A 13,885-nucleotide genomic window follows, 5' to 3' on the forward strand; every position below is an offset into this window, starting at 1 on the left:
TGGCCTCTGACTAAGTTTAGGGTAGTATAATGACACAAAGCTGATGCATCAACTAGAACACCTCCCCTTGGGAGTTCTTGTCATTTCCCTATTGAGTATGGTGGTGGAAAGATGTGTTTGATCTGGAGTCTTAAACTTGGACTTGAGGTCTTTGCCCTCCTTTTTCTGGCTATGTGACTGGCTGACTGGGACACTCTTGCTTTCTCTGTGTCTTGGCCTCCTCCTTGCCACAGGGAGTAGAAGAGGTAATGATGAGAAGAGCATGGAGCTCAGGGAAGTTCAATAAAGGGTAGAAATCAGATTTTAAAAACCCAGGCTTGGGTTTTAGCATTGGCTGTCACACAGAACAAAGTTGTTACCTGGGCTTTTTCCTACATCTGATATCTTTTTTTTACCCTGCAAGCAAACACAAGAAATACAGAAGCAAGGCAGACTTCAACTCTCCCTTCAGGAATGTTTCTGAGGTTTTTAGCTCAGCCATTTTCCATTAACAAAAATAAATAGCTCAGAAACATCTGGGCCACATTCGTCAAGAATCTACTCTGCTCTGGCATTTCACTTTCAAACCCCAAGTCATATTGGATCTACTGCGACGTCCTTGAGAAAACAGAAAGTCTTCCAAGACTGCCAGGTCTCCCTCTGCCCCCGCTCGCTTTTTAGTTCTGAAAAGCTCAGAGGCAATGGTAGCCAAGTAGCATTTGGGTGGGCTGGTAAGGAAAATTCATTCCTGGCTGCAGACAACTCCCTTTCAGCTGCCTCTCAGACCTGTGCACCCAGCCCAAGTCCTGAGGCCAGGGTTTGCATTTTTTTTTTCTTGCAGTATTGTGGTTTAAACTCAAGGCTTTGTGCTTACTAGGTAGGTGCTCTATCACTTGGGCCATATCCCAACCCTAGGGTTGTTAGGACTGGGAGTATTGCTGAAGCCTTAGGGTGCCATGGGGATGGGCAGCGACGTAGCTCAGTTCAGAAGACAAGGGTCAGGAGGCAGAGCCCTGCCACTGTTTACCCATGTTCCCCGCCCCCTCCCCTACTGTCCTCCATTCCCAGGCTGCTGTCACAATCAGAACAATATCTGTGTGTTGAGACAGTGACTCAGCTGGTCCCCTGGGCCTTGATGGACTCTGGAGATGCAAATGCGCCTGATGTCCCTGTGGGAGACATGGAACTGCGAAGGACGACGCTGTAAATGTCCATTTGCCTTCATTGGTTGCTAATGGTCAACAGTCAGTGCTGTGTGGGGTGGGGGTGGGGGTGGGGGTGGGGGTGGGAGTGCTTTAGGATTTAGAGAATGGAACCTCATGAACGTAAGAGGCTTCTGAGGTCAGCTCAAATTAGGTTCTGGTTTATAGACCGGGAAGCTGAGGCCCTGAGTGGAGACATGAATGTCCAAGGTCTGAGGCTCAAAACCAGTTCTCCAGGTTCAGACTGCAAGGAGAACAGGGTGGAGCTGGGTAAGGAATGTGCTAGGGCTGCCACAGGCTCACTCAGGGCTCCAAAGTGCTTGCTGCTTCTGCTTGCATGTGATCGGATGCGGCGTGTAATCCTTTGGATTGACGACAAAGGAGAAGAGAATCTGAGTAGGTGTTTTAGTTATGTGTGTGTGTGTGCAGTTGTGTGGGGATCACACAAATCCAACTCACAGACACTATGTGCTAGCCAGTTACAGTGGTGCATTCCTGTAATCCCAGCACTCAGGAGGAGGAGACAGGAGGATCATGAGTTCAAGGCCAGCCTAAGCTCCATAGCAAGACCTGTTTCAAAACAAAACAATAGCCAAGCAACGAACCCATCAACAAACCAATGAGCCAACCAACAAAAAACCCCCTACATGCTATTTGTCCTAAAAGGGCAGTGGATGGGGAAGGGGTGAGAGTAAAAGGAGAATGGAGAAGGTGGAGAGAGAGGATGGCAAGGGGTGTGGTTCAAGGGATGCAGTACTGGGAGCAGGGCAAAAGTTAGGCACATAGGGATCAATTAGACAAAAAAGTTTGGTTTTGGTTTTTTTGAGGGATGATGGACTCTCCCATTCATTCTGCAAAGCAGCACCACAGCTGTCAACCCCCATCAGTGCAAATGTATATGATGAGAAAGCAGACTAACATCTGAAGGGAATTCATTATCTCTCTGAAAGACAGTTTCAACAGTATGCAGTATGCCTCCAGACTTGCCATCTTCAAATTCATCCTCCTGTCTCTCTCCAACAACTGCACACCTGCTGCCAGGTAAATCTCCATGAAGCACACATCCATCCTGCCAGTTCTGTGCAATTCTTTCCCCCAGCCAGAGAAGCACATCTGGAGGAAAATGTCTCTCTTAGCTCTGAGGCCCTTGGTTCCCAACACATGGTCCATGACTGCCTTTTAGAAGATGAAGCGACAACGGAAGTGGAGTAAGTGGAAGCACAGAGGGGTTGGTTCTGTTACTTTCCTAACTTTGACCTTGTGCAAGTTACTTTCCTCCTTTTTGCTTCAACTTAACCAAGAGATGGCCAAGATGTCCTCAAAAGTTCTGTCTGGCTGTGACTTTCTGTGGCTCTCTGGCAGACCAGGCTCATCAGATGAAAACTACCTGCAAGCCAAGGTCCCACCCCAAGGGAGGATCTGGAATGGTTCACCAGCTCCTTGTTCTATACCCTTTCCAGGTCAGCAGCTGTCTTTAGTTTTCTAAGCAAGAATGATTTCAGCCTCCACCCCTCCATCCTGACAGCATGATCTGGAATTAATTTCCTTACAGAGACAAGAGCCAAAAATAAAAGCGCCCCATTCCTGATCGGTCTGTTACCTCTTGTTCCTCATGAAGAGCAGGATCATGTGAATATAGGGTCACTGGGACTACTGCTTCCTGATGCTGGAGCAGTGGCCTGTGCAAGCATATGGCCGGCAGGCCAGCTGCACTCAAACTGTTATTTTCAAAACTGAGGCCGAATCTGCTTGAGGCCAGACCCCAGTAGGTGGTCTCAGCTCTTGCAACATAAATCGCTGGAGGTAACTGTTTTTCCTGGCTCCTCTCATGGTCCAGTATAATGTTGAGATTGGATGGATGATGGAGAAGGGAGTTCCCCCACTTCTGATCCCCAGGGTACATAAATCTCTGATTTCAGCGTCCCACCATGTATGATGTGGAGAGAAGAGAGGATGGAAACCTCCAGGTGCTGGCCAAGTTCTCTGCCACTAACTCGCTGTGACCTTGGCCCAATCACTTGTATTTTCTGAGCCATGTTTGCTCATCTCTAACAGGAGATGTTTTAATGGGTAGTTCTCCATGGCCCCTCATTGCTCACATTGTCGACCTCAGTGGTGCTATGAGAAAAGGTGTTCACAGAACCAGCTCCAAGGGTCAAGTCTCTCAGTATCGTTGACTGGCATTTGGGCCCCTTGCAGCTTGGTGTCCTCATCTTTCTCTCTTTTTCTCCAGCCAGCCCTCTAACCACCTTCTCATCCCACCCACTTCTCCTCAGTATGGCTGCTTTTCACACTTTTAAGATCTGGCACATGTAGTTTTGTCTACTTTGAATTTCTTTTCAAAATCATTTCCACCTGACAAAATCTTTCGGTCTTTCCAGCCTAATTTCCATCTCACCTTTTCTGTGGAGTCTTCCTCACTTCCCCCGGGGCCTAATAAATGAATGACTGTTTCCTCTGGGCGCTCTCAAGACTGTAAGTAATTACCTCCATCAGAGCATTCATGTCAAGCACTTGCCTGGAACAAATTAGGTACCCTGGGCTGAACCCCCTCGTCACTCCCCACAGCCACATAAACTCACCACGGAAGTCCTAATCCCCAGAATCTCAGAATGAGCCTGTATTTGGACACAGGGCATCTTAAAGGGTGTCGACTCCTTATCTTCATATCTTGTTTCTGGTGCCTGTGTCTAAACGTTCTCTTCGTCTAAGGCCAACAATTAGGTTGGATTGGGCCTACCTTAATAACCTCATTCAATCTTATTCACCCCTTTAATCTGAATCACAAGTAGATGTGACCTAAGAATCTACACTGTCTCTAGAAAATTCTTATGTAAAAATTTAAGAATTACTCCTCATGCCCAAGGCTAGTATGATGTACAGAATTATCACATAATCTAAAAATTGGCATCGGGTGTCAATTTGTGTTTGTATTTTACCCTATCCAGAGAACTGGCAGAATAATAGCCAAGAAAATCAATGCATATTATGAAAAACAGGTCACACTCAGGGGGAGGTCCCTGACAGGAGAGAGAAGGTAAAAGAAGGAAATGAAGAAGGTGAATATGATTGATGTTCTTTCTATACAAGAATGAATATAGCATTTTTAAACCTGTTGAATCACCCTAAGAAGGGGACTAAGGTAGAAAGGAGAAAATTGGAGAGGATGAGCCAATTTGTGTTATAATACATATATCCATGGAAATCTCACAATTAAACTACCTGTAAAGCTACCTTTAATAAACAAAAATGTCTTTTTTTTTTTTTTTCAAAAACAGAGAACAAGAAGGTAAAACGGGTCCTGTCTGGGAGTTGGTTCTAGTGCAAGGGAGAGGATATAAAGAAAGGGTATAGGAGGGTGAATATGGTGCAAATACTGTGTACACAGGTATAAAAATGGAAAAATGAGACCTGATGAAACTATTGCAGGAATGGGGGAGGGGAGATAAAGGAGAATGATGGAGGAGGTGAATTCAACTATGACATATATAAGAACTTTGTAAATGTCATAAGGTACCTTTAGTACAATAACAATATGATAATAAATAAAGGAAAAAAGAATATCAATGCACAACCAATGAAAAGATTATTAGGCCAATTTCTCATCTATAGTCCAAAATAATTGAATTTAAATTATTTGCTAAAAGACTCAATACTTTTTTTTTTCATATCATTGTCTCATTTAACTTTGAACCCACCCAGGGAGGTGAGTGTTACCATTTGTTGTGGATGGATCTGAAATTTAGAGAGGTGCCAAGGTCGTACCACTGGGGAAAAGCTGTGCCAGGATACACATCCAAATCCATGCTGCCTGACATCAGCCCTTGGTTCTCCTAAAACCCTTCCTGTTCATGGCCATTGATAAGGTATTTGGAAGAGGTCCAGGGTATGAGTAGCTATTCCTGGGAGCCTGGACCTCTTTGCTTGCCTCAGAGGAAAAGTATCTTGCTGTGTTAAGGGCCAAGTAGAGCCCCACAGAAATCTCCAGGGGCAAACCAAACCATACATTTGGGGTGGGCCATGAGAGATGTTTACATATCAAGAGCCAAAAAACCAGGTTTTGGAGTGACCAAAAGTGCTGACCATCACAATGCCAATTCCTTTTTTTGCCACCTTGTTTGGAGGAAGGTCTGGGACTTGATTTAGAGAGAAGGCATTTAACTCAGAGAATTCAGTGTGGCCACAAACCACGGAAAGTTCCAGGCCATGCTCACTTCTCTCACATCAGTTCCGTTATGAAGAGTGCGAGCTGACATTTCTATCCTGAGAGCTTGTCCCACTGCCTGTAATGTCTGTGACCACTGATTGGGAGTCTATGACATGCTCATGGCAGAACTATGAGCCAGGCACTTTGCATACATTATTGACTGGCTTTAATTCTCACTCCAACCCCAGCAGGTTGGTATCATTTTCCCCAAAGGCTCAAGGGACTTGCCTGGGACCAAACATAGAAAGTAGAAAGGATGGGGTTTGAATCCCAAACTGCTGTGAGTCTGTGTTCTTTCTTCTACATAGACTTGCCTCCTGGGACGGAGTTCAGCTTGTTCTCATGCCTGTGTCTAACCTGCTTGCTGCAAGGCTAAATAAGGCCGAGGTTCTGAGGGGATGGGATGGGAGATTCCAGGGACTTTCAAAGGACTCTGAGGTCATTTCATTTAAGGCCACATTTGACACTTGAACAGCTTCCTCTTGGGTACATCTGACCAGGAGCCAGATAATGGAGAGAGTCTCCTCCAATTTTCCTTGGTGGCCTCCTGAGGATGGCAAGTGAATAACTATCTGGATCCATCTGAGAAATCTAATTGTGATCCTGTCTCTGCCACTTACTATGCGATCTTAAGAAATTTTTTTAGCTCCTTGTGTCTCGTTTCACTGTCTCCACAATGAAAATAATGATGTCTTCCTCACAGTGTTACTGTGAGATAACAGAATTGAAAAATTCTGGTGCGTATTAAGCACTTAAATTTATTTAAAACACCAAGTTAATTGGAGATAGTGGTTGGGAGATCTTCCTGCAGAGTAAGGGACCAGAAATAATGACAGAAATTTAGCTAAGTCTTATTTTACATACCATTACCAGCATATTACCACCACTCGTGTTTACTACCACTGCTGTACCACCACCATAACTAGCAAAAACCTACCACCACCACAATCAACATTCCCAACACCACTGCCTCTGTCAGTACTCCCAGTCTCTTTCCACCCCACTACTGGGGCACACATTTCTACTTCTGCTACCATTGTCAGTCACTTCTTCACCTTCCCTGTATGCAATATAACCATTGCACTGCCAGCTTCATCACACCAACACAGCACAACCGCTGTCACTGTGACCACTACCAATATCACCAACATCATTAACCCCACCATTGCCCCAACCTCTACTGTGGACACAGCCCGGCATCTTCTGCCACTGTCAGCAACTTTATCACATCCTCTTACAAAGTTAATTCTAGCTTCTACAACATTGCCTGGTTCAACATAGGTTCTTAGGAGATTTTTTTTGTCAAATGAATGAATGGACAATTGAATGCCATAAGTTAAATAATGAGAACTGTCAGGAAGCAATAGCTCCCTTCCTGTATAAGCCCCCTGTAGATATTCTAGGGGCCTCTTAGAGTCTTAGATCCTTGCCTTCTTAGAAGGTCAGTCAGTCCTGCTTGACCAATCCAGGTTTCATTCATGGGTAAAATGATACAAGCAAAAGGCTGGACAATACAACTGGATCAGCCAGTATTTGACCTTATTTGTCTCTCTGGAAAATCATGGCATGAAACCAAACTAAAGAAAACCCATTTCTAAAATCCTAAAACCCATTCCTGAAATCTAAAATTGTGCATATGTTTAAATATAAAGTTTCAGGGTTTTTTTTAGCCCCAACTTGGTCTCTACCTTCTATTTCTCACCCCCTTTTTCACTGCTTACTTTCCAGAGCTCTGTGTCTTCCTTCCTGCCAAGCCAGAGGTCTTAGAAACCTTTCCTGTTCTGCCCCTCCTCTTTGCTAACTCTGCTTGTGTCCTCAAACATGGACATATGGATTTTCCCCAGTAATCAAGGGGCCCTCCAGACGTTTACCCTATTTCCTCCCAGCAACAGCTCCTCTGTGGGATTTAGAATTGATAGCACCTTTGATATTACATATGAAAATCATGCCAGCTTACTTTCCATCCCAGGAGGCAGGCAGGCAATAGATGACCAAGCATTCTTTTCCATTCCCATATCATAAATAGTGTCTCCATTGGGTCAATGGGTGTGAGGCGATGCTAGCTGTTTTTAAATATGGGCCACTAGCTCATTGCTGAGACAAAGATTCAATAGCCTGGTGACTTTTCCATCCTTCTCTAATCAATAACTCCTGCCCCAGAACCAGTCTGATGATCTCTGTGGGTTAGACAAACACTTAGCTATTCTTTTTCAGGCATGAGTCATTGGTCTTTTTATGATTGTCTTCTGTTCTGGGAACATGGTAATTAGTGAGTCTGAGATCATGGGTGTCCTTGGGTGTGCACTTGAACCATCTGGTCCTCAAGATATTCCCAAGTTACCTTTGTACCCAGTGGGCTTTTGTGATTGCCTTGTGAATTCACCTGAGCATCCCATAGACTGCCTGCTCATTACCTTCCATTGTGTCTTTTTCATCTTCTTGCTCATTATCTCATGGGATAGGTTGTCCTACCCAGTAGTATTGAGATCATTTCATTAGGCAACATACCAGAAGCAAAGATCATAGCGATATTTTTAGAGGAGGCCACATGACAGTATGGAAACAGCTTGCAGGGTTGAGTATCCCTGCCTGGGATTCAAACTCTGGCTTATCCACTCACCAGCTGGGTAAGTGACCTGACCCTGAAGTGCTTCAGTTTCCCATGAACCCAGTGAGCATAATGGTACTACCCACATGGTAATGGTGATTAAATGAAATAACCAAGTAGCTGCTTAGAGCAATTCATGGCGCTTAACTATATCTCACTAAAATACTCAATTTACTTCCCACTGCCCTTGAGCTTTTATTATAACATCTTGTTTGGAAAGCATTGAAATGGAGCAGAGATTGCTTTCATGAAGAGCCATGGGTGATACTTCTAAAGTAATTGGCTCTGAAAGAGAGGCATCCTGGGAAAGAGGGCATGAAATACATAGCAGGTAATACAGCCTCTGGGATCATTTACACTTCTTGGGTCCCTTGTGCTGGGTTAGGGTTACAGATATGCTCTTCATTTTGTGTCACATAGTTTTCAGCCTCTGTGTGGTTCCTTCCATAGGTGAGACCATCTGACCTTCTGTTGGCACCCAGCAGACAGCTCTCAACACTGTGACAGCCACAGGAGGAAGAATATTTGCAGCTCTGACCACACAGTACTCAGTGGGACAAATAACACTGGTTATAGCATCTCCCAGGGTTGAATTGAGTCTTCCAGGATTTTCTGTGATTTCTATCCTTGACAAGCCTCCTGTCTCACTGAGCCTCAGTTTCCTCATCCACAAATTGATATTTACAATCTCTACTTATCTCCAAGATTATGTAGGTGACAAGGAAGGGAACATCCTGTTCCAAATGACTTAATGATGGGATACATTGTGTTTAATAACTGATAAATCCAGAAGTAGGATGATAGGCATAGTTTGATCAGGGATCTGGCTCTACATCTTTGATAATTTAGCTCCAACCTATGTTAGCTCTATATTGGCTTTATCATTAGGCTGACTTCTTTCATGAATCCAGATATCATATATGGACTTCTCATAATGAGCACACTACTCAAAGTGGGATTTTGGTTTCTTGCAGTGCTAAGGATCAAGCCTAGGGCCACGCACATGCTAGGCAAGTGTTCTTCCACTGTGCCACATCCCCAGCTCTTGGCTTTTTAAGACAAGGTAGCCTACGTAACTCAGGCTGGGCCTACACTCTTGGTGTGTCCTTGACACGGTGCTCCCCTTGCCTCTGCTTTCCAAGTGCTGGGCTTCATGCCCACTTCAGAGTGGGATTTTTGAGGATTATGGAACTGCCACGATACACCTAAATATGTTAGTTTTTAATAAATGAATCTGAGTCTGTGTCAGGCAGACAGCATACTGTTTAACCTCCCCATGGCCCAGCATTATGAATGTAACTAGCACTCTTAGTACCTGCCACTCTGTGTGCTGACTTACATATCTCATGTTTTCTCACTACTATCCACCCACCTGCCTGATGTGATAAAGGAATCAGACTGGAGTACACATTGTGAAAATAGCATGGCCATAAGCCAAGGAATATAGGCAGCCTCTAGAAATCACAAGTGTCAAGGAAACCAATTCTGTCTTCCCAGACCCTCCATAAGAAACCAACCCTGCCAGTATCTTTAGCCTAATGAAACAGATTTCAGACTTCTGTCTTCCAAAACAAAAAGAGCCAATCCATATTATTTTAAGCCACTGTTTGTCACAGCATTGATAGGATACTAATATAATATTTAATAACAGTTATTGTACCATGAGCTAACCACTAACTTAACTACTTTTGTATAATTTTCTTTAATTCTCACAATAATAGTTGGTGGTCATTATTATTACTATCAATTCCCATTTTGTAGATGGGAAAATGGAATTGAATATACATTATACAAATTTTCAAACATGTACCATTCACATGTGGGATGGAGCCCATGCTTACAGTAAGATAGTTGAGTATTAGAACATGAAGTCCTGTTCACCATTCTGTGTGCCTCCTGCCAATACAGTGCAAGCAAATGGTCCCTACTCCATTCCTTCCTGCTTGACCACTGTTTGTCTGCCCTATGTGTAGTCAGTAGGCCAGATTCCCACTGTTCTTTTCTTTTCTTTCTTTTTTTTTTGGCTATACTGGGGTTTGAACTGAGGGCTTCACACTTGCTAGGCAGGTGCTCTACCACTTGAGCCACACCTCCAGCCCTTCCCACTGTTCTTAACTGATTTCTACCTCCTTAGGCCATACTTGGTCCTGCCCCATGATCAGAACTGCCCTGAGCTCTCCCCATCTTATCTCATCTTAATAACTATAGCAGCCATTGGACTGTCTGGAGGTCTTATTGGGCTTGGATCTATGCTTAAAGGACAGTGTAATCAGGCGGGTGTGGCATGGTGCAGGAGACCTGGCATTGATTGTGTTTCACAGCCACTCCAGTCTGGCTTATTGCCTCCACTGTACAGATGGGAAAACAGAGACCAAGAGAATCCTGGGATGTTATTTGACTAGTCTGTTGTGGGGGTTAGAACCTGTGACCTTATACATCACCTTCTTCTTTAACTGCACAGCATATAGGTGAGTTGGTCTGAAGGCAAAGCAAAGATCAGTGTTCCCCATCAGAGTGCAAAGAACATCATCTGGACACAAGTGTCACAAACCTCCATGTGACAACATTGAGCAGTAGCTTTCTGAACTCTTTGAGCATCAGTACTTTGCCTAAAAGGTAGACAAAACACAATAACCATCTTACTGAGTTATTATAAAGATTTAATCAAGTGAAGATAAAGCATAAAGTGCTCATAGCTCAGCTAATTCCAAAATTAGCTATTGATTTACAGTTATCTGCTTAAAAATGATGCATGCATAAACATGACATACATACATACATATATATGCATGTGTATATATCATTCTTATGTATAATTAGTGATATATAGTTGATCTATAGTAATTTTCTGCTAACCAGCAGAACAATCACACTAACAAATCACACTAACAAATGATTGGACACATTTTTATTAAATTTGTGCAGTTTGAAGCAATTTGACTGAAATGTTGATTGTGCAGCATCTTTGGAATTCACTTCTGGGGAGTCTGATGAGGGATATGTCAAGGAGCTAGCTGAAATGGTGGCACAATGAGAGGCTGATGTGGCTGCTGGTGGGGATAGGATGCCACACATGTTATGAGGACAAGGAAAAGAAATGTCAATTATGAGAAAGAGGTGTTACACATAAGCCTTAAGTCAAGAGCTATGAGGTGATCCTCTCAACATAGGTGTTAACCTAACACAAGGGCTTCTTATCTGAGCCATGCTCCTGAGTGAGGAGCAGCAGAGATTGACATAATTTTATGCTCCAAGTTGGGTCTGGCTTGTGAGTAACACAGGTCAGGAGTGGAGGATGACAACAGGTTTCCTGGAGTCAGGGATGAGGGTCAGGAACCTCTTATGGAAACGGATGACATTGAGTGATGACACTGAATGGAGTGAAGAAGTCTGTCCTTGGTGATTGAAATGAGAGCAGATGTTGGGTCTGAGGAGTGGGTAATTCATGGGCCAAGGGGCTGGGAGTCAGAACAAGGTCAAAGTAAGTAAGCAGTGAGCCCCACTGCTTGGATGCTTGTTGTATGGGAGTAACCTTGGTCACACATTGCCCGAGCAATCTATTGATTCCCTCTTGTAGACATGACTGACAGATGCTAGGCATGAAATTGCCTGATGAGTGTAAAATTTAAGTTTCATCCAAATCTTTAATGCTCTTCTACCCAAAGCAGAAAACTTCTTTGAATTTACTATGTATTGGTTTAAAGCCAGTATTTTCCCCACCAATGATACCTATAAACATTTCCTACAATGAACTGCATGTTTTAAAACATCATCCAATACAGTGCATTTATTAAATTACATCCTTTGTTTTTATATGAAATAAGTAGCTCGCTACGTGAAGCAGATATACTTTCAGGCAAAATTGAAAAAGTCTATTTTAATCAGAAAATGTAGAATAGCCTTGTCATTCTTTTTGAACTATTACAAGTAGTTCAAGTAACTTATTACTTCCTTCACAGTCCCCAATTTAGGAAACACTAATGGATCAAGGGAAGAAAAGCAGACACAGGGTTTAAATAGTCTCTATATCTTTATCTATTGACACAGAGGGACATATACATTATGTATTAAGTAGATGCGTTATGAATAAAATAATGGAGAAAAATATCTGTGATGGTTAGTTTTGTATGTCAACTTGGCTGTAATCCTCAGTTATTTAACAAAACAGGTATTTTGCAGATATGGTTAACATCTGTAATCAGCTGACTTTAAGTAAAGCAGATATCTCTCAAGAGCATGGGTTGGCTTCATCCAATCAGTAGAAAAAAAAGTTCAGAGCAAAAGCTGAGGTTCTCAAAACTATCGCATCAACCTCTTCCTCAGTTTCCAGACTGGCAGGCTGCCCTGCAGATCATATGATTGCCAGCCCTACAATCATATTAGACATTTACTTAAAATAAATCCATCTTTCTCTTCCCACACTCAACACACACACACACGCGCGTGCACACACACACATGCACATCCTATTGGTTCTAAATCTCTGGAGAATCCTCTGAGGTGGCCATGAACAATAGACAAAGAGCTCATTGAGAATCACAGCATGTCGGTGCTCATCTGTATGCTGACATACAAGGGTCTAAGATCATGTATATCTTACATTCATAAGCTACAGGTTCTGGCAGGGGGTGTGGAGGGGTAAGCCATTGTCTTCTTGTAAGGTAGCTGCAGGTCTATTTGTGCAACAATTCTCATCATTACACCTAGTATTTACAGAGTGCTTATTATGTTCCAAGTTCATATAAATATCTTTGAGATGATTGTAGATACTATTGTGCATAATCAAATGCAAACACATTAAAAAATTTCTGATTTCAGTGCCTTTATCTACTTAAATTACAAATAGATAATAATTACCAATAGATAATAAGTTCAATGATTCTCATGTAGGTATTTGTGGTATTTTTTGCTATTAAAAAGACTTCTTTGTGTTTTTTAATAGGAAAACAGTTGAGAATCAATGATAGATAGCATCTGGCTTATAAACACATGAAGTATGGAATTAGATGTGGAATGCAGTATTTTCTGGGGGGTTATCATTCACACCTGATCTGCTCTGATTTCCCATGTAATTGAGATATGGACCCTAGAGTCATACAGGGATCAAATAATTACCATTATCACTGGTAATGTTATATTAGGGAAGGGGCTTGGACCCAAGGATCAAATGGTCTACATCTCTGCTCCCTTGAACTCAACTTACCACTGGCTCATCAACTGACCAGGTGGACAACTGCCTGCTCCCATTTAAGTCTTGTGGCAGTGAATGCCTTGGGTGCTTTCCTTAAGAGAGAGGGAGACAGGAGAAAGGTAGAGAGGAAGAGAAGGAGGGAGGGAGGGAGAGAGAGAGAGAGAGAGAGAGAGAGAGAGAGAGAGAGAGAGAGAGAGAGAGAGAGAGAGAGAGAGATATCTAAAAATAATGGCCTGTCCTGCTGTCCTGCTTAGTGCTTCTTGCTCATAAATACACTTCTATACCTGGGAAAGGACTAAAGGGAGCATCCCACAGTTTAAACTGAGGCATATGGTAATGTCCCCATGAAACTACAGCTTGCTCTCTGGGTCAAACATAAAGAATAATTAAAATGCTAAGTTTTTCAACCTGGTCTCTCAACTTCCCAATTTTTTGGCAGAGGACTTGAGAGAAAGACTCCCAATTAAGTCCTCTTTAGAGTAGTGAAGACTCCAAGTGAGGCAGGGCTGTTTGTTGTAAGGCCAAGTTCAGCCAGTTTTTTTAGCTGAGTCATTTTGGGAGTTCACTTAACCTCTCTGTACCTCAGTTTGTGTAGTTGTAATTGGGAGTAATAATAATAATATAGAACTCCAATATTGCTTTGCAGATACATGAATTAGTAGGAAAAAAAAGCACTTACAACAGCACCTGGCAGGTAA

The sequence above is a fragment of the Castor canadensis genome, chromosome 3, assembly GCF_047511655.1.
Source record: "Castor canadensis chromosome 3, mCasCan1.hap1v2, whole genome shotgun sequence".
NCBI classification, from domain to species: Eukaryota; Metazoa; Chordata; class Mammalia; order Rodentia; family Castoridae; genus Castor; species Castor canadensis.